Source organism: Scyliorhinus torazame, chromosome 29 (assembly GCF_047496885.1).
Source record: "Scyliorhinus torazame isolate Kashiwa2021f chromosome 29, sScyTor2.1, whole genome shotgun sequence".
In the NCBI taxonomy this organism is placed as follows: Eukaryota; Metazoa; Chordata; class Chondrichthyes; order Carcharhiniformes; family Scyliorhinidae; genus Scyliorhinus; species Scyliorhinus torazame.
The window spans coordinates 40,995,921-41,018,782 of record NC_092735.1 but is presented as its reverse complement, the minus strand read 5'-3'; the positions used below and the strand labels follow the sequence as shown (position 1 = coordinate 41,018,782).

Below are 22,862 nucleotides of genomic sequence, written 5' to 3'. Positions count from 1 at the left end.
CCAGAGCTGGGATCGAACCTGGATCCTCAGTGTCGTGAAGCAGCAGTGCTAACCACTGCACCACCATGCTGCCCCAGAGAGAAGCCAGTATTGACTGAATTCTCTCACTGCCGTGTCTTGGAGGTTGCAAGTGAGTAATTCTGCATTGAGCGCTGGTTCTGAAGGGTATTCTTTGTGCAATCTGTGACGTGTTGTTTTGCAGTACGATGATAGCAGGGTATTGAATTAAACTTCATGGGCGGGATTCTCCGACCCGAAGCCCCGGGGGGGGGGGGGGGGGCGGCTGGACGCCGGCTGCCATATTCTCCGCCGCCTGTTATCGGGCGGGGCTCACGTCACACCGCTCAGGGTTCGTTGGCAGTGGCTCCCCGGCAACTCTCCGGGCTCTGATGGGCCGAGCGGCCGTCTGTTTTTGCCCAGTCCCACCGGCGTGGGTTCCGAATGGTCCCACACGGTGAAACCTGGCAGGTAAGTTGGCTGGGGGGGGGGGGGGGGGGGGGGGCACCGATCTGCGGGCGGGCCTGTGCCATGGGGGCACTCCTTCCACGCCGGCCCCTGTAGGGCTCCGCGGGATCACGCCAGCCCTTCGGGGCATGCGCTAACTCGCGCAGTCCCTTCGGCACCGGCACCAACCCCTCCGCCGTCCACGTAGCCCCCGGAAGTGTGGAGAATTCTGTCGTTTCGGGGGCTGTTGACGCCGGAGTGGTTGGCACCGGTTCTCCCGCTGCCATGGGGACCATTGCAGGGGGAGGAAGAAAAAATAATCAGCCCAACAATTTCTTGCTCCAATCACTAATCAACCACTCTGGTGTGGGGCTGTGCGGGAGGTGTTGTGCTGTGATGTCTCCATCGTCCCTTCCAAGATGGTTTGCCAATGAACACTCGTACACGGGAGAAGGGAAGAATTATCAGAAAAATGTAAAACAAAGGATTGTGCCATCTGCGCGATGATGATGATTCTCAGCTTCACTGTCGTGTGGCTGGTGTGTAAAGACTGCATCCTGGTCAGCTCCCTCTGAATTTGAAAGATTGAGGGAAATCTGCCTGGGTTTCCTCCGGGTGCTCCGGTTTCCTCCCACAGTCCAAAGATGTGCAGGTTAGGTGGACTGGCCGTGATAAGACCATAAGACATAGGAGCGGAAGGCCATTCGGCCCATCGAGTCCACTCCACCATTCAATCATGGCTGATTTCAACTCCATTTACCCGCTCTCTCTCCATAGCCCTTAATTCCTCGAGAAATCAATAATTTATCAACTTCTGTCTTAAAGACACTCAACGTCCCGGCCTCCACCGCCCTCTGTGGCAATGAATTCCACAGACCCACCACTCTCTGGCTGAAGAAATTTCTCCTCATCTCTGTTCTAAAGTGACTCCCTTTTATTCTAAGGCTGTGCCCCCGGGTCCTAGTCTCCCCTGCTAATAGAAACAACTTCCCTACGTCCACCCTATCTAAGCCATTCATTATCTTGTAAGTTTCTATTAGATCTCCCCTCAACCTCCTAAACTCCAATGAATATAATCCCAGGATCCTCAGACGTTCATCGTATGTTCGGCCTACCATTCCTGGGATCATCCGTGTGAATCTCCGCTGGACCTGCTCCAGTGCCAGTATGTCCTTCCTGAGGTGTGGGGCCCAAAATTGCTCACAGTATTCTAAATGGGGCCCAACTAATGCTTTATAAAGCTTCAGAAGTACATCCCCGCTTTTATATTCCAAGCCTCTTGAGATGAATGACAACATTGCATTTGCTTTCTTAATTACGGACTCAACCTGCAAGTTTACCTTTAGAGAATCCTGGACTAGGACTCCCAAGTCCCTTTGCACTTCAGCATTATGAATTTTGTCACCGTTTAGAAAATAGACCATGCCTCTATTCTTTTTTCCAAAGTGCAAGACCTCTCACTTGCCCACGTTGAATTTCATCAGCCATTTCTTGGACCACTCTCCTACACTGTCTAAATCTTTCTGCAGCCTCCCCACCTCATCCATACTACCTGCCCCTCCACCTATCTTTGTATCATCGGCAAACTTAGCCAGAATGCCCCAAGTCCCGTCATCTAGATCGTTAATATATAAAGAGAACAGCTGTGGCCCCAACACTGAACCCTGCGGGACACCACTCGTCACCGGTTGCCATTCCGAAAAAGAACCTTTTATCCCAACTCTCTGCCTTCTGCCTGACAGCCAATCGTCAACCCATGTTAGTACCTTGCCTCGAATACCATGGGCCCTTATTTTACTCAGCAGTCTCCCGTGAGGCACCTTATCAAAGGCCTTTGGAAGTCAAGATAGATAACATCCATTGGCTCTCCTTGGTCTAACCTATTTGTTATCTCTTCAAAGAACTCTTAACAGGTTTGTCACGCATGACCTCCCCTTACTAAATCCATGCTGACTTGTCCTAATCCGACCCTGCACTTGCAAGAATTTAGAAATCTCATCCTTAACAATGGATTCTAGAATCTTGCCAACAACCGAGGTTAGGCTAATTGGCCTATAATTTTCCATCTTTTTCCTTGTTCCCTTCTTGAACAGGGGGGTTACAACAGCGATTTTCCAATCCTCTGGGACTTTCCCGGACTCCAGTGACTTTTGAAAGATCATAACTAACGCCTCCACTATTTCTTCAGCTATCTCCTTTAGAACTCTAGGATGCAGCCCATCTGGGCCTGGAGATTTATCAATTTTTAGACCTCTTAGTTTCTCTAGCACTTTCTCCTTTGTGATGGCTACCATATTCAACTCTGCCCCCTGACTCTCCTGAATTGTTGGGATATTACTCATGTCTTCTACTGTGAAGACTGACGCAAAGTACTTCTTTAGTTCCTCAGCTATTTCCTTGTCTCCCATCACTAGATTACCAGCGTCACTTTGGAGCGGTCCAATGTCTACTTTTGCCTCCCGTTTGTTTTTAATGTATTTAAAGAAACTTTTACTATCATTCCTAATGTTACTGGCTAGCCTACCTTCATATTTGATCCTCTCTTTCCTTATTTCTCTCTTTGTTATCCTCTGTTTGTTTTTGTAGACTCCCCAATCTTCTGACTTCCCACTACTCTTTGCCACATTATAGGCTTTCTCTTTTGCTTTGATGCATTCCCTAACTTCCTTTGTCAGCCATGGCTGCCTAATCCCCCCTCTGATCACCTTTCTTTTCTTTGGGATGAACCTCTGTACTGTGTCCTCAATTACTCCCAGTAACTCCTGCCATTGCTGTTCTACTGTCTTTCCCACTAGGCTCTGCTCCCAGTCGATTTTCGTCAGTTCCTCCCTCATGCCCCTGTAGTTACCTTTATTTAACTGTAACACCTTTACATCTGATTCTACCTTCTTTCTTTCAAATTGGAGATTGAATTCTACCATATTATGATCACTGCCTCCTAAGTGTTCCCTTACTTTAAGATCTTTAATCAAGTCTGGCTCATTACATAACACTAAATCCAGAATGGCCTGTTCCCTCGTGGGCTCCATCACAAGCTGTTCAAAAAAGCCCTTGTGTAAACATTCAATGAATTACCTTTCCTTGGGTTCACTGGCAGCATTATTTACCCAGTCCACCTGCATATTGAAGTCCCCCATGATCACTGTGACCTTACCTTTCTGACATGCACTTTCTATTTCGTGGTGCATTTTGTGCCCCCGGTCCTGACCACTGTTAGGAGGCCTGTCCATAACTCCCATTATGGTTTTTTTGCCTTTGTGCTTCCTCAACTCTACCCACACAGACTCCACATCATCTGACCCTATGTCATTTAGTGCTATTGTTTTAATTTCATTCCTAATTAACAAGGCAACCCCGCCCCCTCTGCCCACCTCTGTCTTTTCGATAGGTTGTGAATCCCTGGATGTTTAAATGCCAGTCCTGAACCCCCTGCAACCATGTCTCTGTGATGCCTACCACATCATACCTGCCAGTCACAATCTATCATAGACTGCCGACAGTGCAGAAGGAGGCCATTACCCATAGAGTCTGCACCCACGCTCTGAAGGAGCACCCAACCCAGGGCCACTTGCCCTGTCCTCTTCCAGGATCTGCCCCAGGTGGCAGCAGTGCTAACCACTGCCACTTCATAAGACTTCTACAATGAATATAGTTTCCCATTCACTGCGGCTGCGAATGGGACACAGACCAACACAGCTGCAAATGGATAGACATCTTCCCTGTATCAGTGACAATGTTACCCCTCCTCCACCATGACTCATTTTACAGCCACAAAGTGATTTTATTTCAGCAATTTACAGCTTTCCAAGTGATTTTACGGAGCAGCGAGGCAGATTTTCCATTCCTGGACCTGCTGTAGGGGTCAGCGGAGAGGAAGTGGCAACCTCTGGGAAAGCCACAGAGCAAACGGCCATTTGTTGCTGAAATGCAGCTGCCGTTTTAGAATGTACGGCGATTTCTGTCTGCCAAAGTCCTTCCGTGCTCGCTTTTCAACACCTTTCCATGCTTCACCGAGCAGGAGCTGGGGACAGAACATTCCGAGTCAGGGAAGAGGGTAGGAAAGGGAAACCAGTACAATCCCAACATCCCAGCACACACCAGCACATTCCCAACATCCCATCACAATCCCAGCACACACCATCATAATCCCATCACCCCCCAGCACAATCCCAACATCCCATCACAATTCCACAATCCCAACATCCCAGCACATTCCCAACATTCCAGCACACCAGCATATTCCCAACATCCCAGCACCCCATCACAATCCCAACATCTCATCACAATTCCATAATACCAGCACAATCCCAACATCCCATCACACACCAGCACAATCCCAGCACTTTCCCAACATCCCATCACACACACCAATTCAATCCCAGCACATTCCCAATATCCCAGCACAATTCCAGCACATTCCCAACATCCCATCACAATCTCAACATCCCAGCACACACACCAACTCTATCCCAAAATCTCATCACAATCTCACAATCCCATCACCCACCAGCACAATCCCAACATCCTATCACAATCCCAACATCCTATCACAATCCCATCACCCACCAGCACAATCCCAATATTCCATCACACACATCAACTCAATCCCAACAGTTTTAGACTAGGGAGGTTATGCTGCAATTGTATACGGTGTTAGTGAGGCCACACCTGGAGTATTGTGTTCAGTTTTGGTCTCCTTACCTGAGAAAGGACGTATTGGCGCTGGAGGGTGTGCAGAGGAGATTCACTAGGTTAATCACAGAGTTGAGGGGATTAGATTATGACGAGAGGTTGAGTAGACTGGGACTGTACTCATTGGAGTTTAGAAGGATGAGGGGGGTTCTTATGGAAACATATAAAATTATGAAGGGAATAGATAGGATAGATGCGGGCAGGTTGTTTCCACTGGTTGGGGAAAGCAGAACTAGGGGGCATAGCCTCAAAATAAGTGGAAGTAGATTTAAGACAGAGTTTAGTAGGAACCTCTTCACCCACAGGGTTGTGAATCTATGGAATTCCTTGCCCAGTGAAGCAGTAGAGGCTCCTTCATTAAATGTTTTTAAGATAAAGATAGATAGTTTTTTGAAGAATAAAGGGATTAAGGGTTATGGTGTTCGGGCCGGAGAGTGGAGCTGAGTCCACAAAGATCAGCCATGATCTCATTGAATGGTGGAGCAGGCTCGAGGGGCCAGATGGCCGACTCCTGCTCCTAGTTCTTATGTTCCCAACATCCCATCACAATCCCAGCACATTCCCAACATCCCAACACACACACTAATTCAATATCCCACCACACATTTAAACGGTTACACTGGAATAAATGTTATGCAGGCTGTAAGAGCTTTTTCTCACACAGCTATATCCCTCCGCTAGCAATCATATTCATGAACAAGTCATCATTTACTTTGTGGTTTAGTTGGGAAGAACACTAGCCAGGACACCAAGGACCTTGCTTCTGTTGAGCAAGGCCATGGGATCTTCCATACTCACCTGGACAGTTAATTAGGGGCTGGTTTAGCACAGGGCTAAATAGCTGGCTTTGACGGCAGGCCAGCAGCAAGGTTCAATTCCCATACCAGCCTCCCCGAACAGGCGCCGGAATGTGGCGACTAGGGGCTTTTCACAATAACTTCATTTGAAGCCTACTTGTGACAATAAGCGATTTTCATTTCATTTGAAGTAGGAACCTCAGTTTGATTGGCCAGGTACAGCCCAAACATTGCTGCCACTGTAATGGAGGGGAACGTCAGCTAGGCTCCTGCACCTGTCCGATACCAAGTAATGTACACACCACATGGAGAATCAGGCAATGACCTCCTCCAACAAGAAAGCATCTGAATTATAACCCCTTAACTTTCAATAACATTCTCATCACTGAATCCCCCACAATCAACATCATTGATCAGAAACGGAACTGGACCCAGCCGTATAAATACTGTGGCTACCAGAGCAAGTCAGAGGCTGGGAATCCTAGTGACTGCCCAAGGCCTGTCCACTAAAGGCCTGTCCACTATCTACAAGGCACAAGTCTGGATTGTGATGGAATACTCTCGGTTTGCCTGGATGAGCGCAGCTCCAACAACAACAAACTTCACATCTACGACCGATCAGCCGCTTTGATTCATTCCCTCCCCCTGATGGACAGTGGCAGCAGTGTGTGTGAATCTGCAGCCCAGCGTCTGGGACCTGCGGCTGAGCGTCTGGGACCTGCAGCCGAGCGTCTGGAAGCTGCAGCCGAGCGTCTGGAAGTTGCGGCCCAGCGTCTGGAAGTTGCGGCCCAGCGTCTGGAAGCTGCGGCCCAGCGTCTGGAAGCTGCGGCCCAGCGTCTGGAAGCTGCGGCCCAGCGTCTGGAAGCTGCGGCCCAGCGTCTGGGAGCTGCGGCCCAGCGTCTGGAAGTTGCGGCCCAGCGTCTGGAAGTTGCGGCCCAGCGTCTGGAAGCTGCGGCCCAGCGTCTGGAAGCTGCGGCCCAGCGTCTGGAAGCTGCGGCCCAGCGTCTGGAAGCTGCGGCCCAGCGTCTGGAAGCTGCGGCCCAGCGTCTGGAAGCTGCGGCCCAGCGTCTGGAAGCTGCGGCCCAGCGTCTGGAAGCTGCGGCCCAGCGTCTGGGAGCTGCGGCCCAGCGTCTGGAAGTTGCGGCCCAGCGTCTGGAAGCTGCGGCCCAGCGTCTGGAAGCTGCGGCCCAGCGTCTGGAAGCTGCGGCCCAGCGTCTGGAAGCTGCGGCCCAGCGTCTGGAAGCTGCGGCCCAGCGTCTGGAAGCTGCTGCCCAGCGTCTGGACACTGATGCTCTGTAACTGGCTGGGGGACCATAGGGGAGGCTGAAGGGCACAAACAGGCAGGTATCTTGTGAGTCCGTGAACTGGTGCAAATGATGTTTGCACGGCCCTGCTGTGGGCAACACCATCCACTCTAGGACCCCAAGATTGAGGGGGAGGACTCCTCCGAAGTGGGATCTCCAGTGGGAACCTTCGCCTGTGGACGGGTGAGGGTCAGGAGGTGAAAGGTGAGCAGCAACAGCCCATTTCCTTGACTTTGAAATTGTGGGCAGCTGACATTGTTACGGGTTAACTCATGAGGGCCAATTAGTTTGACGAACATGCATTTCAGGGATGTTAGAGGGCAAAATTACCTTCTGGATTGGGGATAGGTAAGACTAATAGGCTGCATCACCCCGAGATCTCATTGCTGTCAATCTCTCTCAGGGTCCCATCCACCCAGCCACTTGGGTCCGCCTCCTTCAGTCTCATCACCCCTTTCCCCGCACCTCATCAGCCCCAAACCCACAGGCGCCTCATACCCAATGCTACTAACAGCCGACTAACTCATCGCTCATTAAACTTCACCAACAACTCGGGCTTCAGGACTGCACACACCGTCCACATTTCATTCATTCGTCCGCATTCTGCTTTAAAACTTAAAATCTGTCTCTCTTCATTCTGATCTTCAACTTCATGAGGACTGTTCATTGTTTGAGAGAGTTCCCTTCTGTCTGAAGAGTAACATTTGGAATTGAATCATAGAAAGTTTACAGCAGAGAAAGAGGCCCATCATGTCTGTACTGCCCGGAAAACAAGCCCCCCCGGCCTAACCCCACTTTCCTGCATTTGGCCCGTAGCCCGGCTTGGACATAACCAGACACCGTTAACTGATTTGAGCGTTTCTGCCTCTAACAACCCTTACAGAAGGTGCGTTCCAGACCCCCGCAACCCTTTCCTCCTCTCATCTTTCTACCAATCACTTTAATCGGTGCCCCCCAGTCACTGACCTCTCTGCTAAAGTAAACAAGCCCTTTCCCATCCGCTCTATCCAGGCCCCTCACTTTTATACATCTCACTCAAATCTGCCCTCAGCCTCCTGTATTCCAAGGAGAACAACCCCAGCCTTTCCAATCTTTCTCATAGTTGCACTTTGCAGTCCTACAAACATCCTCGTAAATCGCCCCTGGACCCCCCCCCCCCCCCCCCCCCCCCCCCCCCTACCCTACCCCTTGACGGGGTGCAAACGCACTGACAGGCTGTGTTAAATCAATAGTTCTGCTATTAAATTCAGTTTAGAAATTGGAAAGCAGCTTATAATTCTCAACTGATTTTCACTTTTAAGCTCCTTTAATGAGTCAGAAATACGTTGTCCAGGTCCTGAGCATCGTGATAGGACAGCGTGAACTGACCTCAGTGAGGAGCAGGAAGATCGATGTCATCGTTATTAGTGCCACATTCTGCAGGGAATGCGAGGCTGCAGGGAATCCTGCGAGGCTGCAGGGAATCCTGCGAGGCTGCATTGATCTGATGGAGGCTCCTGTAGTTGAATATGTGACTGACAATCCAGGGGCTCACTGGCAAGGAAGTGTCTGTGTGGATGATGTTACTGTGAGTCATCCGATCGGAAAGCAATCCGGATTCTGGGTCTTCAAGCAGGAAGGATAGAATGTCTCTCTCTCCACCCCCCCTCACACTCACACTTCATCAATGGGGATGATGTTGATAGTGATCAGAAACACATTCATTTTCAATAATTTGAATTGTAAACCAAAATATGATTCGACTGACAGAAAACAGTTCAATTTTCCCCCGTGGTTATTGTCGTGTTGGGTGCTACACAGACGGACCAACACGGTTGCGGAAGGTACAACTCAGTTTTATTACTATCAATAACAACATCTGTAAACTTGTTACTATGGTTCGTTCATTACCCTTTAACCTGTGGACCCAGCCCTAACACTATCTAGGAGAGGCACTCAGCACATGGTGTATGTCTGAGTGGCACGCTGTGAGCTCTGTGCCCTGAGCTGTCTCCTGCTGGAATGAGCGGGAACTGTGGTGTTCCCCGTTTTATAGTGGTGGCATTGGAGGCAGTTCAGAGGAGGGTCACCAGATTGAGTCCGGGGATGAAAGGGTTGACGTCTGAGGAGAGATTAAACAGTTTGGGCTCATACTCGCTGGAGTTTAGAAGGATGAGAGGGGATCTGATCGAGGTGTATAAAATACTACAAGGGATTGATAAAGTAAACATAGACCAAATATTCCCCCTTGTGGGGCAATCTAGAATGAGAGGTCACAGATATAGGTTGAGAGGCAATAGGTTTAGAACTGAGATGAGGAGGAACTACTTTTCACAGAGGGTGGTGAATTTGTGGAACTTGCTGTCTCTCAGTGAGGTGGAATCTGAATCATTAAAATGGTTTCAAGAAGGATATATTGCGGATTTTAAAAACAGGTTCAAGTGATATGAGGAACAGGTAGGGCCATGGCTTTGAGACCAGGAGGAGATCAGCTATGATCTGATTGAATAGTGGAGCAGAATGGCATATTTCACTAGTCCCTATGTTCCGGGATCCAAGAATTCTCGGAGTCCAGATGCTGCCTTATATGTGAAAAAAAGATTTGAGTCAGTTTGTTTCCACAGTTAAAGTTGCTTCTTAATTCCTTCGCCAAGGTGGTGATAAATTAATAAACAAACACTCACATGTGAATTGTGCAAAAGGGCACAGTCATCTTGTCTTGCCATGGAGGGTAGCTCTTCCTCTGGAGAAAAGCAAATGGGAAATTCTTAAATCACCGCAGAATGATTGTGCAGCAGAAAGGGTTAACAGTCATGTCAAGTGTCAAGTAACATACGTGTCACACAAGTGCCAGGCAATGACCAAGTCCCACAAGCAAGAATCTAACCATCTCCCGGTTATATTCAATGGAATCACCATCCTGGGGTTACCATTGTCTAATGTGGACCCAGCCATATTAATACTGTGCCTACACTCCCCAAAGTCTGTACAATGCACAAGTCAGGAGTGTGTGATGGAGCTCTTCTGGGTGAGTTCTGCTCAGGGCGGTGATGGTATCAATGGACTGGTAATCCAGAACCCAGGGTAATGTTCTGGGGTCACGGGTTCAAATCCCACCACAGTAGTTGGTGAAATTTAAATTCAATCAAAAACTGAAAGTCAAATGATGACCATAAAACCATTGCCGATTGTTGTAAAAATCCATCTGGCTAATGGGCTTTAGGGAAGGAAATCTGCCGTCCTTACCTGATCTGGTCTACATGTGACTCCAGACCCACAGCAATGTGGTTCACTCTTTCTCACCTGCCCCCTGCCCTATGACATTACCTTGCAATTCACTCCACTGATGGCCAATAAAGACCGGCCCAGCGACACTCACATCCCCTGAAAAAATCATTTTAGAAAAATCACCCAGGACAAATCTTGATCGGCAACCCATCCACCAACTGCAATATTTGCTCCCTCCACTGCTGTGCAGACTGAGGCAGCCGTATACGTGCCATCTACAAGATGGATCTCACCAAAACTCCTTTGACAGCACCTTCCAAAACCCGCCATGACTACAATCTATGAAGGACACGGTTGACAGATGCATGGGAACACCATCGCCTACAAGGCACGATAGCACAGTGGTTAGCACTGTTGCTTCACAGCGCCAGGGTCCCGGGTTCGATTCCGGCTTGGGTCACTGTCTGTGCGGAGTCTGCACGTTCTCCCCGTGTCTGCGTGGGTTTCCTCCGGGTGCTCCGGTTTCCTCCCACAGTCCAAAGATGTGCGGGTTAGGTGAATTGGACATTCTGAATTCTCCCTCTGTGTATCCGAACAGGCGCCGGAGTGTGGCGACTAGGGGCTTTTCACAGTAACTTCATTGCAGTGTTAATGTAAGTCTACTTGTGACACTAATAAAGATTATTATTATTATAAGTCATACACCATCCTGACTTCGAAAAATAACGACATTCCTTCACTGTCGCTGGGTCAAAATCATCAAACTCCCTCCCTAACAGCACTATGGGTGTACCTACACCACACGGACTGCCCCGACACTGGCACACTGCCCCGACACGGGCAGCCTGCTCCGACACTGGCACACTGCTCCGACACGGGCACAGTGCTCATTACCCACTGCGCCGACACTGGCTCACTGCGCCGACACTGGCACACTGCGCCGACACCGGCACACTGCCCCGACACCGGCACACTGCCCCGACACCGGCACACTGCCCCGACACCGGCACACTGCCCCGACACCGGCACACTGCCCCGACACCGGCACACTGCCCCGACACCGGCACACTGCCCCGACACCGGCACACTGCCCCGACACCGGCACACTGCCCCGACACGGGCAGCCTGCTCCGACACGGGCACACTGCTCCGACTCTGGCTCACTGCTCCGACTCTGGCTCACTGCTCCGACACTGGCACACTGCTCATTACCCACTGCGCCGACACTGTCACACTGCTCATTACCCACTGCGCCGACACTGGCTCACTGCGCCGACACTGGCTCACTGCGCCGACACTGGCACACTGCGCCGACACTGGCACACTGCGCCGACACTGGCACACTGCGCCGACACTGGCACACTGCGCCGACACTGGCACACTGCTCCGACACGGGCAGCCTGCTCATTACCCACTGCCCGGACACTGGCTCACTGCCCGGACACTGGCTCACTGCCCGGACACTGGCACACTGCTCATTACCCACTGCTCCGACACTGGCACACTGCTCATTACCCACTGCGCCGACACTGGCTCACTGCGCCGACACTGGCACACTGCGCCGACACTGGCACACTGCGCCGACACTGGCACGCTGCGCCGACACTGGCACGCTGCGCCGACACTGGCACGCTGCGCCGACACTGGCACGCTGCGCCGACACTGGCACGCTGCGCCGACACTGGCACGCTGCGCCGACACTGGCACGCTGCTCCGACACGGGCAGCCTGCTCATTACCCACTGCCCGGGCACTGGCTCACTGCCCGGGCACTGGCTCACTGCCCGGGCACTGGCTCACTGCCCGGACACTGGCTCACTGCCCGGACACTGGCTCACTGCCCGGACACTGGCTCACTGCCCGGACACTGGCTCACTGCCCGGACACTGGCTCACTGCCCGGACACTGGCTCACTGCCCGGACACTGGCTCACTGCCCGGACACTGGCTCACTGCCCGGACACTGGCTCACTGCCCGGACACTGGCTCACTGCCCGGACACTGGCTCACTGCTCATTACCCACTGCTCGGAGACTGGCACACTGCTCGGAGGCTGGCACACTGCTCGGAGGCTGGCACACTGCTCGGAGGCTGGCACACTGCTCGGAGGCTGGCACACTGCTCGGAGGCTGGCTCACTGCTCGGAGGCTGGCTCACTGCTCGGAGGCTGGCTCACTGCTCGGAGGCTGGCTCACTGCTCGGAGGCTGGCTCACTGCTCGGAGGCTGGCTCACTGCTCGGAGGCTGGCTCACTGCTCGGAGGCTGGCTCACTGCTCGGAGGCTGGCTCACTGCTCGGAGGCTGGCTCACTGCTCGGAGGCTGGCTCACTGCTCGGAGGCTGGCTCACTGCTCGGACGCTGGCTCACTGCTCGGACGCTGGCTCACTGCTCGGACGCTGGCTCACTGCTCGGACGCTGGCTCACTGCTCGGACGCTGGCTCACTGCTCGGACGCTGGCTCACTGCTCGGACGCTGGCTCACTGCTCGGACGCTGGCTCACTGCTCGGACGCTGGCTCACTGCTCGGACGCTGGCTCACTGCTCGGACGCTGGCTCACTGCTCGGACGCTGGCTCACTGCTCGGACGCTGGCTCACTGCTCGGACGCTGGCTCACTGCTCGGACGCTGGCTCACTGCTCGGACGCTGGCTCACTGCTCGGACGCTGGCTCACTGCTCGGACGCTGGCTCACTGCTCGGACGCTGGCTCACTGCTCGGACGCTGGCTCACTGCTCGGACGCTGGCTCACTGCTCGGACGCTGGCTCACTGCTCGGACGCTGGCTCACTGCTCGGACGCTGGCTCACTGCTCGGACACTGGCTCACTGCTCGGACACTGGCTCACTGCTCGGACACTGGCTCACTGCTCGGACACTGGCTCACTGCTCGGACACTGGCTCACTGCTCGGACACTGGCTCACTGCTCGGACACTGGCTCACTGCTCGGACACTGGCTCACTGCTCGGACACTGGCTCACTGCTCATTACCCACTGCTCGGACACTGGCATACTGCTCGGAGAATGGCTCACTGCTCGGAGACTGGCTCACTGCTCGGAGACTGGCTCACTGCTCGGAGACTGGCTCACTGCTCGGACACTGGCTCACTGCTCGGACACTGGCTCACTGCTCGGACACTGGCTCACTGCTCGGACACTGGCTCACTGCTCGGACACTGGCTCACTGCTCGGACACTGGCTCACTGCTCGGACACTGGCTCACTGCTCGGACACTGGCTCACTGCTCGGACACTGGCTCACTGCTCGGACACTGGCTCACTGCTCGGACACTGGCTCACTGCTCGGACACTGGCTCACTGCTCGGACACTGGCTCACTGCTCGGACACTGGCTCACTGCTCGGACACTGGCTCACTGCTCGGACACTGGCTCACTGCTCGGACACTGGCTCACTGCTCGGACACTGGCTCACTGCTCGGACACTGGCTCACTGCTCGGACACTGGCTCACTGCTCGGACACTGGCTCACTGCTCGGACACTGGCTCACTGCTCGGACACTGGCTCACTGCTCGGACACTGGCTCACTGCTCGGACACTGGCTCACTGCTCGGACACTGGCTCACTGCTCGGACACTGGCTCACTGCTCGGACACTGGCTCACTGCTCGGACACTGGCTCACTGCTCGGACACTGGCTCACTGCTCGGACACTGGCTCACTGCTCGGACACTGGCTCACTGCTCGGACACTGGCTCACTGCTCGGACACTGGCTCACTGCTCGGACACTGGCTCACTGCTCGGACACTGGCTCACTGCTCGGACACTGGCTCACTGCTCGGACACTGGCTCACTGCTCGGACACTGGCTCACTGCTCGGACACTGGCTCACTGCTCGGACACTGGCTCACTGCTCGGACACTGGCTCACTGCTCGGACACTGGCTCACTGCTCGGACACTGGCTCACTGCTCGGACACTGGCTCACTGCTCGGACACTGGCTCACTGCTCGGACACTGGCTCACTGCTCGGACACTGGCTCACTGCTCGGACACTGGCTCACTGCTCGGACACTGGCTCACTGCTCGGACACTGGCTCACTGCTCGGACACTGGCTCACTGCTCGGACACTGGCTCACTGCTCGGACACTGGCTCACTGCTCGGACACTGGCTCACTGCTCGGACACTGGCTCACTGCTCGGACACTGGCTCACTGCTCGGACACTGGCTCACTGCTCGGACACTGGCTCACTGCTCGGACACTGGCTCACTGCTCGGACACTGGCTCACTGCTCGGACACTGGCTCACTGCTCGGACACTGGCTCACTGCTCGGACACTGGCTCACTGCTCATTACCCACTGCTCGGACACTGGCACAATGCTCGGACACTGGCACACTGCTCATTACCCACTGCTCCCTCCCTGCCCCGACACTGGCACCCTGCCCCGACACTGGCACCCTGCCCCGACACTGGCACCCTGCCCGGACACTGGCACCCTGCCCGGACACTGGCACCCTGCCCGGACACTGGCACCCTGCCCGGACACTGGCACCCTGCCCGGACACTGGCACCCTGCCCGGACACTGGCACCCTGCCCGGACACTGGCACCCTGCCCGGACACTGGCACCCTGCCCGGACACTGGCACCCTGCTCGGACACTGGCACACTGCTCGGACACTGGCACACTGCTCGGACACTGGCACACTGCTCGGACACTGGCACACTGCGCATTGTGTTGCAGCGGGGACGTCTACAAAGATGCCCTTTGCTACTGAAGCTGAAAATCTTCTTGACCTTTGCTCCCAGCCATTGCGATGTGTTTAGCAGCTGAGATAAATAATAAAACATGTCCCGCTTTTTCAAGCTGATTTAGTGACCAGAATGTTCCGGGATCTGACCTCACTGCATTCCCCACAAGAAGGATCACTTTGAACCATCGAATCAGACGGTCCCTCACCTGCAAAATTTCCGAATATTCCAACCAGGATTCCGATCAGGCAGAATGGGGACCAGTTCATGGCTGCTGCCCCTGTAAATAGAAACACTAAACTGTGCTTTAGGAAATGAGCAAACATGAGCCTTCAATAAATCTGGCTGTCCTCTTATCAGAAATTGCTACTTTTGAAAAGTATGTGATGCAAAGTTAAATCTCCCCCAGCTAAGCCCTTGAGAAAGGCATCAGCAACACGACCCAGCTGAATCGTGCCCCACAGGGTAGTTGAATACTTGGTGTTCATTTCCAGCTCTTCCAACCCATTGGTCCTGATCTCAATCTCCTGGTTTGAGCATTTTGGCATCAGCATTCCCAGAAACAAAAAGGAAGCCATTCGTCCATCGTTTCTGTCCCGGCTGAAAATGTCCTCTCCCGCCGAATCCCACTTTTTGGCTCTTGTTCTGTATCCTCGTCAGTTACATCAAGGAATTTAATCTAAATATGTTATTGGGCACTCTAAAAAATTTTAAATCTTTGTAACAGTAATTTTAATATCCCTTTGAAGTTTACTTTTTGTTCATTTCCAATTTCCACTTAGCTTGGTTTATTAATGAAGTTGTATTTAGGCTTTATCTTTGTATAGCTTGATGCCCCTTTAAATCTTTTGCAATAGGTTGCAGAGCTTGTGCTCTCCAACTTTCTCTCAGGACTCAGCTCCTTTACACCTGGGATTATTTCTAATTGTTCATGCCGATGTCCTCCTTGCTATTTCATGTACCTTTTTTATGGTGTCGGGCCATAATTGAACACAGTCCCAAAGACGTTGGGCGCTATTCTCACCCCCCCCCCCCCCACGCCCGGTGGGAGGATCGCCGGGGCGCCGCGCGAATCGCACCACGCCGCCCCGGCCCCCGCACGCGATTCTCCCACCCCCCGAAAACCAGCGGCGGGCGAATCGCACCACGCCGCCCCGGCAAGCGGCGATTCTCCGTTTGGGTGGGCCGAGCGGCCGCTACGACACGACAGGTTCCCGACAGCGCCGTCCACCCCTGGTCGCTGCCGGCGGGAACTCTGCGGGAAGCGGCCTGTGGGGGAGGGAGGGGGGGCTCCTTCACCGGGGTGGCCTCGATGGGGTCTGGCCCGCGATCGGGGCCCACCGATCGCGGGCCGGTGTCTCCTCCCCGGGCCTACCTCCTTCCCCGCGCGGCCCCAGAACACCGGCTCCATGTTGGTGAGGGGCCGGCGTGCGTAAGACGTTCCCCGCGCATGCGCAGGATTGGGCTGCCCTGACTGCGCATGCGCGGGTTGGCACGGCGCCCATTTGGCGTTTGGAGTTTGGTTCAAACAGCACCAGGTAGAATAAATAAACTCTGGGATAGAGACAGAAAATCAACCAGAGTTCTTAATCATTGTGCAGCGAATCCTGCTAAAATGTGCACCTGCTGAATAGTGTGTTTCACCAGGAACGTTATTGGGTTCAGCAATAGGAGCCTCCAGTCCTGCCTCACATCAAACCTGGTCACGGATGGGGTACTGAAGGAACGGATGCTTCTGGGACCCAAACTCCAACATCAATTCAAAACACAGAGAGAGGATAGGAAGGACTTTACCTTTCCGTCCTGGTGCAGCTCGAGATCTTTGATAATTGGTCTGACGCTCTTACAGAAATGATGATCACCGCCAACTTTCAGTCCGGTGAATCTCCCAGTTTTGCTGCACTATTTATTTGGAGAGCTGATGATTCAAGGGGGTGTTGGCTCCTCCCATCAGGCTGGTCTCAGCAGCTATCGAGCTATCAGGCTGCAGATTGTGAAGATCTTACATCTTTCAGTCCTGGTCCCTTTCACAGCACCACCCACCCAAAGATCTTTTCCCTGTCTCGTTAGTATTTCTGTCAAACTCCCTTTTGTATGGGTTATAATCGCTTCTCCGTCAGAGCAATGGGCAGATATGCTCCTAAAAAGTGAAAGTTACAGCTTTCAGACTGGAATGAATGGGACAATTAGACAAACTTGAAAAGCACCGCAGCAGCTGACACGTGTTAAACACAAACATCCTGCTAAAATTATAGTAGAGCAATTTAATAAAGGGAGGGAATACTTCATGGAACTGTCAGCCAATGGGAATCAACGGATTTGGGGAGGACAGAGATCCCCTATTCCTTTCTCCACTACAAAGATCTTTCATTCCAATAAAAACACACTTCCTCCACAGCAAAGTCAGTAATTTCCATTGCAAAATAGACCACCAGTTCCTCAGAGTACTGGCCCCCCTGCACTGGCTCTCTGCAAGAACAATTCAATTAGTCCCAATCTGCCTTAACTGATTGGCAACCTTCCCACCAATGGGAGCAGTTTCTATCTATTCACCCACCATGATTTTGAACACCTCCATCAAATCCCACCTCCACCTTCTCTTCTCAGAACAGTTTGAGCTTTACCAGTCATAGAATGATAAGAATTTACAGGTTCACAATCTATCTGCCAAACTGAAGTCTCTCTGCAGAATCGTTCTTTGGAACCATTTGGAACATTAACACACAGAGGGATCTGGGCGTGCAGGTCCACAGTTCCCTAAAAGTGGCGACAGAGGCGGTGATTCAGAAGGCAGACGGCACGCTTACCTTCATCAGCCGGGGCATTCAGTGCAGGAGTTGGGAATTCATGTTGCAGCTGTATAAAACCTAAGGCTGCATTGGGAGTATTGCGTGCAGTTCTGGTCACCACATTATCAGAAGGATTGGACCGAGTGCAAAGAAGGTTCACCAGGATGTTGCCTGGTCTCGAGGGTGTTGGCTATGAGGAGAGGTTGAATAAACTCGGATTGTTTTCACTGGAAAGACGGAGGCTGAGGGTAGACCTGATAGAGGTCTACAAAATGATGAGAGGCACAGACAGGGTGGATAGTCAGAGGCTTTTTCCAAGGGTGGAAGTGTCAATTACAGGGGGCACAGGTTCAAGGTGAGAGGGGGGAGTTTAAGGGAGATGTGCGGGGTAAGTTTTTCACAGAGAGTGGTGGGTGCCAGGGATGCGTTGACAGAGGATGTGGTGGAAACAGGCACATTAGGAACATTTAAGTGGCATCTGGGTGGATCCATGAATAGGGAGGAAATAGAGGAATACGGACCGAGTCAGGGCAAGAGGTTTTTTTTTGTTTTTTTTTTTAAAGTGAGGGCATCATGATCGGCACAGGCTTGGAGGGCTGAAGGGCCTGTTCCCGTGCTGTTCTCTTTCCAATGCCTCCACATCCCCCTCTAAAGCATGGTGCACAGAATTGATTCAAACTCCAGTTCAGGTTAAGCTAAATTCCTTCACCTCAGAGTCAGATCTTAAGTTTGAACTTCATCCCAGGGGCCCTGATGAATAAAGACTCGCATCTGGTGAGTGAGGTTGACCCCAACATTCCCCATCAAAGTTTGGACAATGAGACTCCATGTAACCCTCTGATAGCAGAGGCCACGGAAGAAGCATTTACATTGGAGAACTCTCATCAGCTATCATCAGCCTGCAGAAACCTCCACTATTCTCAGAGGAAAGAACACCTCATTTCGCAATGTGGAAGGGAGTTTCTACTCCACCCCAGCTGATGACAGTCATTCTGTCAATGAAAATAAGGAAATTAATGCATATGCTGACAAGTTACTTTATATCAGCAAGGAAGGGGACAGCATTCTGCACCAGTGTTTTTCAAACTATTTTCCCAGGACTCACTTGTACCAACTGGCCGACCTTTGCAACCCACATCGGCTGGCCTTCACAACACACCATTATTTCTTACCTTTAGTGCAACAGGTGAGCCTGTTTGGTCCTCACTTGCTTTGTCATTCAATGTTACATTTCTGGTAAGGATTTCAGTTGACGATTTAAGTTCTCGCTGCATCCTTTGGAAAAAAAAAACGAGGTTTTTCCTCAAACTCACCATGATTAGTCTTCAAATGCCTTTGAAGATTTGAGGGTTTTACACTGTCATTTGCCAGTACTTCCCTGCACACAACACACACGGGCTTGTCATACAGATTTGCATCGGCACAATTAACAAAGCCATACCTCAAGCAATCTTCTTTATTCTGCTTTGCTCCAGATTTCAGTTTCTTGTTAATGGTTTGTTCACCAGAGACCCTGGAGCTCTGGATACAGCTCACACCAGCACCGCTCTGTCCCGCCGTGGACTCTCCCGAGCCGCTCTCTCCAGCAGGTTCAGTTGTGAGATTCTGGCCTGTTGTGTCTGTAGCCCTCTCTTCCTTGTTACAAAATGATCCAACTTCGGTTCGTCACACAGTCCTGTTGCGTGCTGGCAGCTGGAGGAATCTCCCCTCCGTGATTCCGCACGGACGTACAGGGGGCGTGATGTACGTGCCGTGTGCGTGACCTGTTTTTTTGCCGTGGCTTCTGGCGGAAAGACTCCATCGTTTATATTTAAATGCTGGTCGCGGACGGCATTCATTTTTTTTTTTTTAAATTTGGGAACTTTATTTCCAATACCTGATTTTTCCAAGTTTATGATCTTTTGCTAAACAATTTCAGTTAAACATGCGCATCCTAACACTGACACACAGACTTTGTTTTAAATATGTCATTTCTTTAGAAATTTAAATAAGTATAGAAAAAGTACAATCTGGTTTTACTTTACAAACTATGACTTTAGACGAGATGAAGTAACTTGTCAAACCACAATGTCACAATATTTCTTATTGGTTTCACTGCATTGCACTAGCCAAATATCTAAGGGGCAACACAGGTGGAGAAGGTAGTCAGGAAGACATACGGCATGCTCGCCTTCATTGGCCGGGGCAGTGAGTATAAGAATTGGCAAGTCATGTTGCAGCTGTATAGAACCTTAGTTAGGCCACACTTGGAGTATAGTGTTCAATTCTGGTCGCCACACTACCAGAAGGATGTGGAGGCTTTAGAGAGGGTGAAGAAGAGATTTACCAGAATGTTGCCTGGTATGGAGGGCATTAGCTATGAGGAGCGGTTGAATAAACTCGGTTTGTTCTCACTGGAACGAAGGAGGTTGAGGGGCGACCTGATAGAGGTCTACAAAATTATGAGGGGCATAGACAGAGTGGATAGTCAGAGGCTTTTCCCCAGGGTAGAGGGGTCAATTACTAGGGGGCATAGGTTTAAGGTGAGAGGGGCAAGGTTTAGAGTAGATGTACGGGGCAAGTTTTTTACGCAGAGGGTAGTGGGTGCCTGGAACTCGCTACCGGAGGAGGTAGTGGAAGCAGGGACAATAGTGATGTTTCAGGGGCATCTTGACAAATACATGAATACGATGGGAATAGAGGGATACGGACCCAGGAAGTGTAGAAGATTGTAGTTTAGTCGGGCAGTATGGTCGGCACGGGCTTGGAGGGCCGAAGGGCCTGTTCCTGTGCTGTACATTTCTTTGTTCTTTGTTCTAAGTCGTCGCCTTCTCCATTCTCACCAAAAGTGGAAGTGATGATTGTAGGTTTCTTCCAGTGTTGACATGTGTCAGCCGTATCGAGTGGTCCCGTTTGATCGGTATTCCTGTCTGACGAACCTGGCCCAGCTTCCGTCTCACTGTCCAGTAGCTGCATCCGCTCCAGCCACAGGTTGCTGACAACTTCCCGATCCGTACTTCACTCTGTGGGAGTGCAAGCTGCCGTTGTGCCAGCCGATGAGCAGCTTGGCCACAGAGCCACAGGTCTCATACTGCCGATGGGTGTGGGGGGGCGAGCCGAGCAGCGGGCAGAGGGCGAGCACCAGATCGCAGCTCCAAGCCGAGGCCACCACTGTTAGCATCGTGTACCCACCTGGCGGCCTGTCAGCCCGTTCACCCCGCGCACAGTAACCAGCGCCCAGCCCAGCCTCCCCGCCCACTCTGAACACGGCCGGCAGTCCTAAAAGGCAGTCACGGTCATTAGGCACTTCTTCCCACATTCGGGAATGCCGTGACTGATTACTCCAGGGGGCCCTCCCGACACCTGCCCGTGACTGAGTTCGAAAACCCTGGGTTACACGGTCGTGCCTGTACTGTCCTGTCAGAGGAACCTTTATTTGAACCAATTATATTACAGTGTGTAAAGCAATATAATGGACACAGCACTAAACAAGGCAATGAAAGGGTTAACCCCGCTGATGGGGACGCTCGTATACATGGTTCGAGTTTATCTCCCCATCTCATGGAAGCTTCAAAGCTTCTTTCTTCCTGTTAAGGCCGTTTGTGACAAGACTTTGTTACACAACAGGAGCCACAGATGTTTCAAACAAGCTGAATTATCCAGCGAGGTTTCACAAGGGCTCTCATGTCACCTTGGCACAGCTGGGTCTCGGGCACTTGTCAATGCTCGCTAATGCATTTCAAAGCTGTGCCTCTCCCTCCAACACCCATACACTTCATCTCAATTCTATCATCTCACATCAGATCCGTAATCTCACCAAAGAGGAGGCGAAACATCAGCAGCAAGAATCCTGGAGAACAAAGGGGTTGAACCTTTTTGAAATTGTTTGGCATGTGCACCGAGCTTCACTCAAACCGCAATATAATTCCGGACGTTAATTGTTTCTGCCTCGCCAACATGTAACCCATCCACTGACATCAATGTGCATACACAAGCTCTTCATTCATTTTAGCTTATATTAGTTATTGATAAATCCTTAAACCAAATATTGAGCCTGCTATCCAAAATGTGGAGAATCCAACTTTAAAATATAGTCGAATCTCCTCCCCCCATGTTCTCACCACGCCATTCCCTGCAATGGTGCTCTCAGTGAGGTACAGATACCCTGACATTGAGAGTTAATAGCACTGGATTCGCTAAGTCCCAATTTTATATTATCCACATTATTCTGCATCTGCCGTGCATGTGCCCACTCACTCAGCCTGTCCAAATCCCGCTGAAGCATCTCTGTATCCTCCTCACAGCTCACCCTCCCACCCAACTTTGTATCTTCTGCAAATCTGGGGTTAATACATTTAGTTCCCTTGTCCAAATCATTAATATATAATGTGAACAGTTGGGGACCCAGCACAGATCTCTGTAGTACCCCACTAGTCACTGCCTGTCAATCAGAAAATGACCCATTTATTCCAAATTTTTGCTTCCTGTCTGCTAACCAGCTTTCTGTCCATTTCAAGACACGATATGCGAGATCTTGTCGAAAACCTTCTGAAAGTCTAAATAAACCACATCCACCGGTTCTCCCTGATCAACTCTACTAGTTACATCTTCAAAGAATTCTAGTAGATTTGTCAAGCATGATTTTCCTTCTGGGAATCCATGCTGACTTTGTCTGATTACACCACTGCTTTCCAAATGCTGTACTATGAAATCCTTGATAATGAACTCCAGCAACTCCCCTACTACCGCCGTTAGGCTCACTGGTCTATAGCTCACTGTTTTCGCTCCATCTCCCTTTTTGAATAGCGGGGTTATATTCGCTACCCTCCAGTCTGTGGCGACCACTCCAGAGTCTTTGTGTCTCTCTTCACGGAGGAAGAATCAAAACAACTTTCAGAAATATAAGGGATTCAGAGGAATGAGGAATTGAAAGAAATTAGTATTAGT

General features: G+C 51.6%; 1 long non-coding RNA gene across 2 annotated transcripts; it reads right to left on the bottom strand.

Moving 5' to 3' along the window:
* Nucleotides 1-4,201: 4,201 nt before the first annotated feature.
* On the bottom strand, nt 4,202-21,875 carry LOC140404105 (uncharacterized). Of its 2 annotated transcripts, XR_011938455.1 has the most exons (6): nt 21,733-21,875; nt 19,109-19,211; nt 16,942-17,287; nt 15,356-15,427; nt 9,901-9,959; nt 4,202-4,465 (listed from the first exon to the last, which is right to left on the bottom strand). It is a non-coding gene; the product is annotated as an uncharacterized lncRNA (long non-coding RNA). The 2 variants fall into 2 exon arrangements; XR_011938454.1 differs by lacking the exon at nt 21,733-21,875 and having other exon boundaries at nt 19,109-19,474.
* Nucleotides 21,876-22,862: the final 987 nt, after the last annotated feature.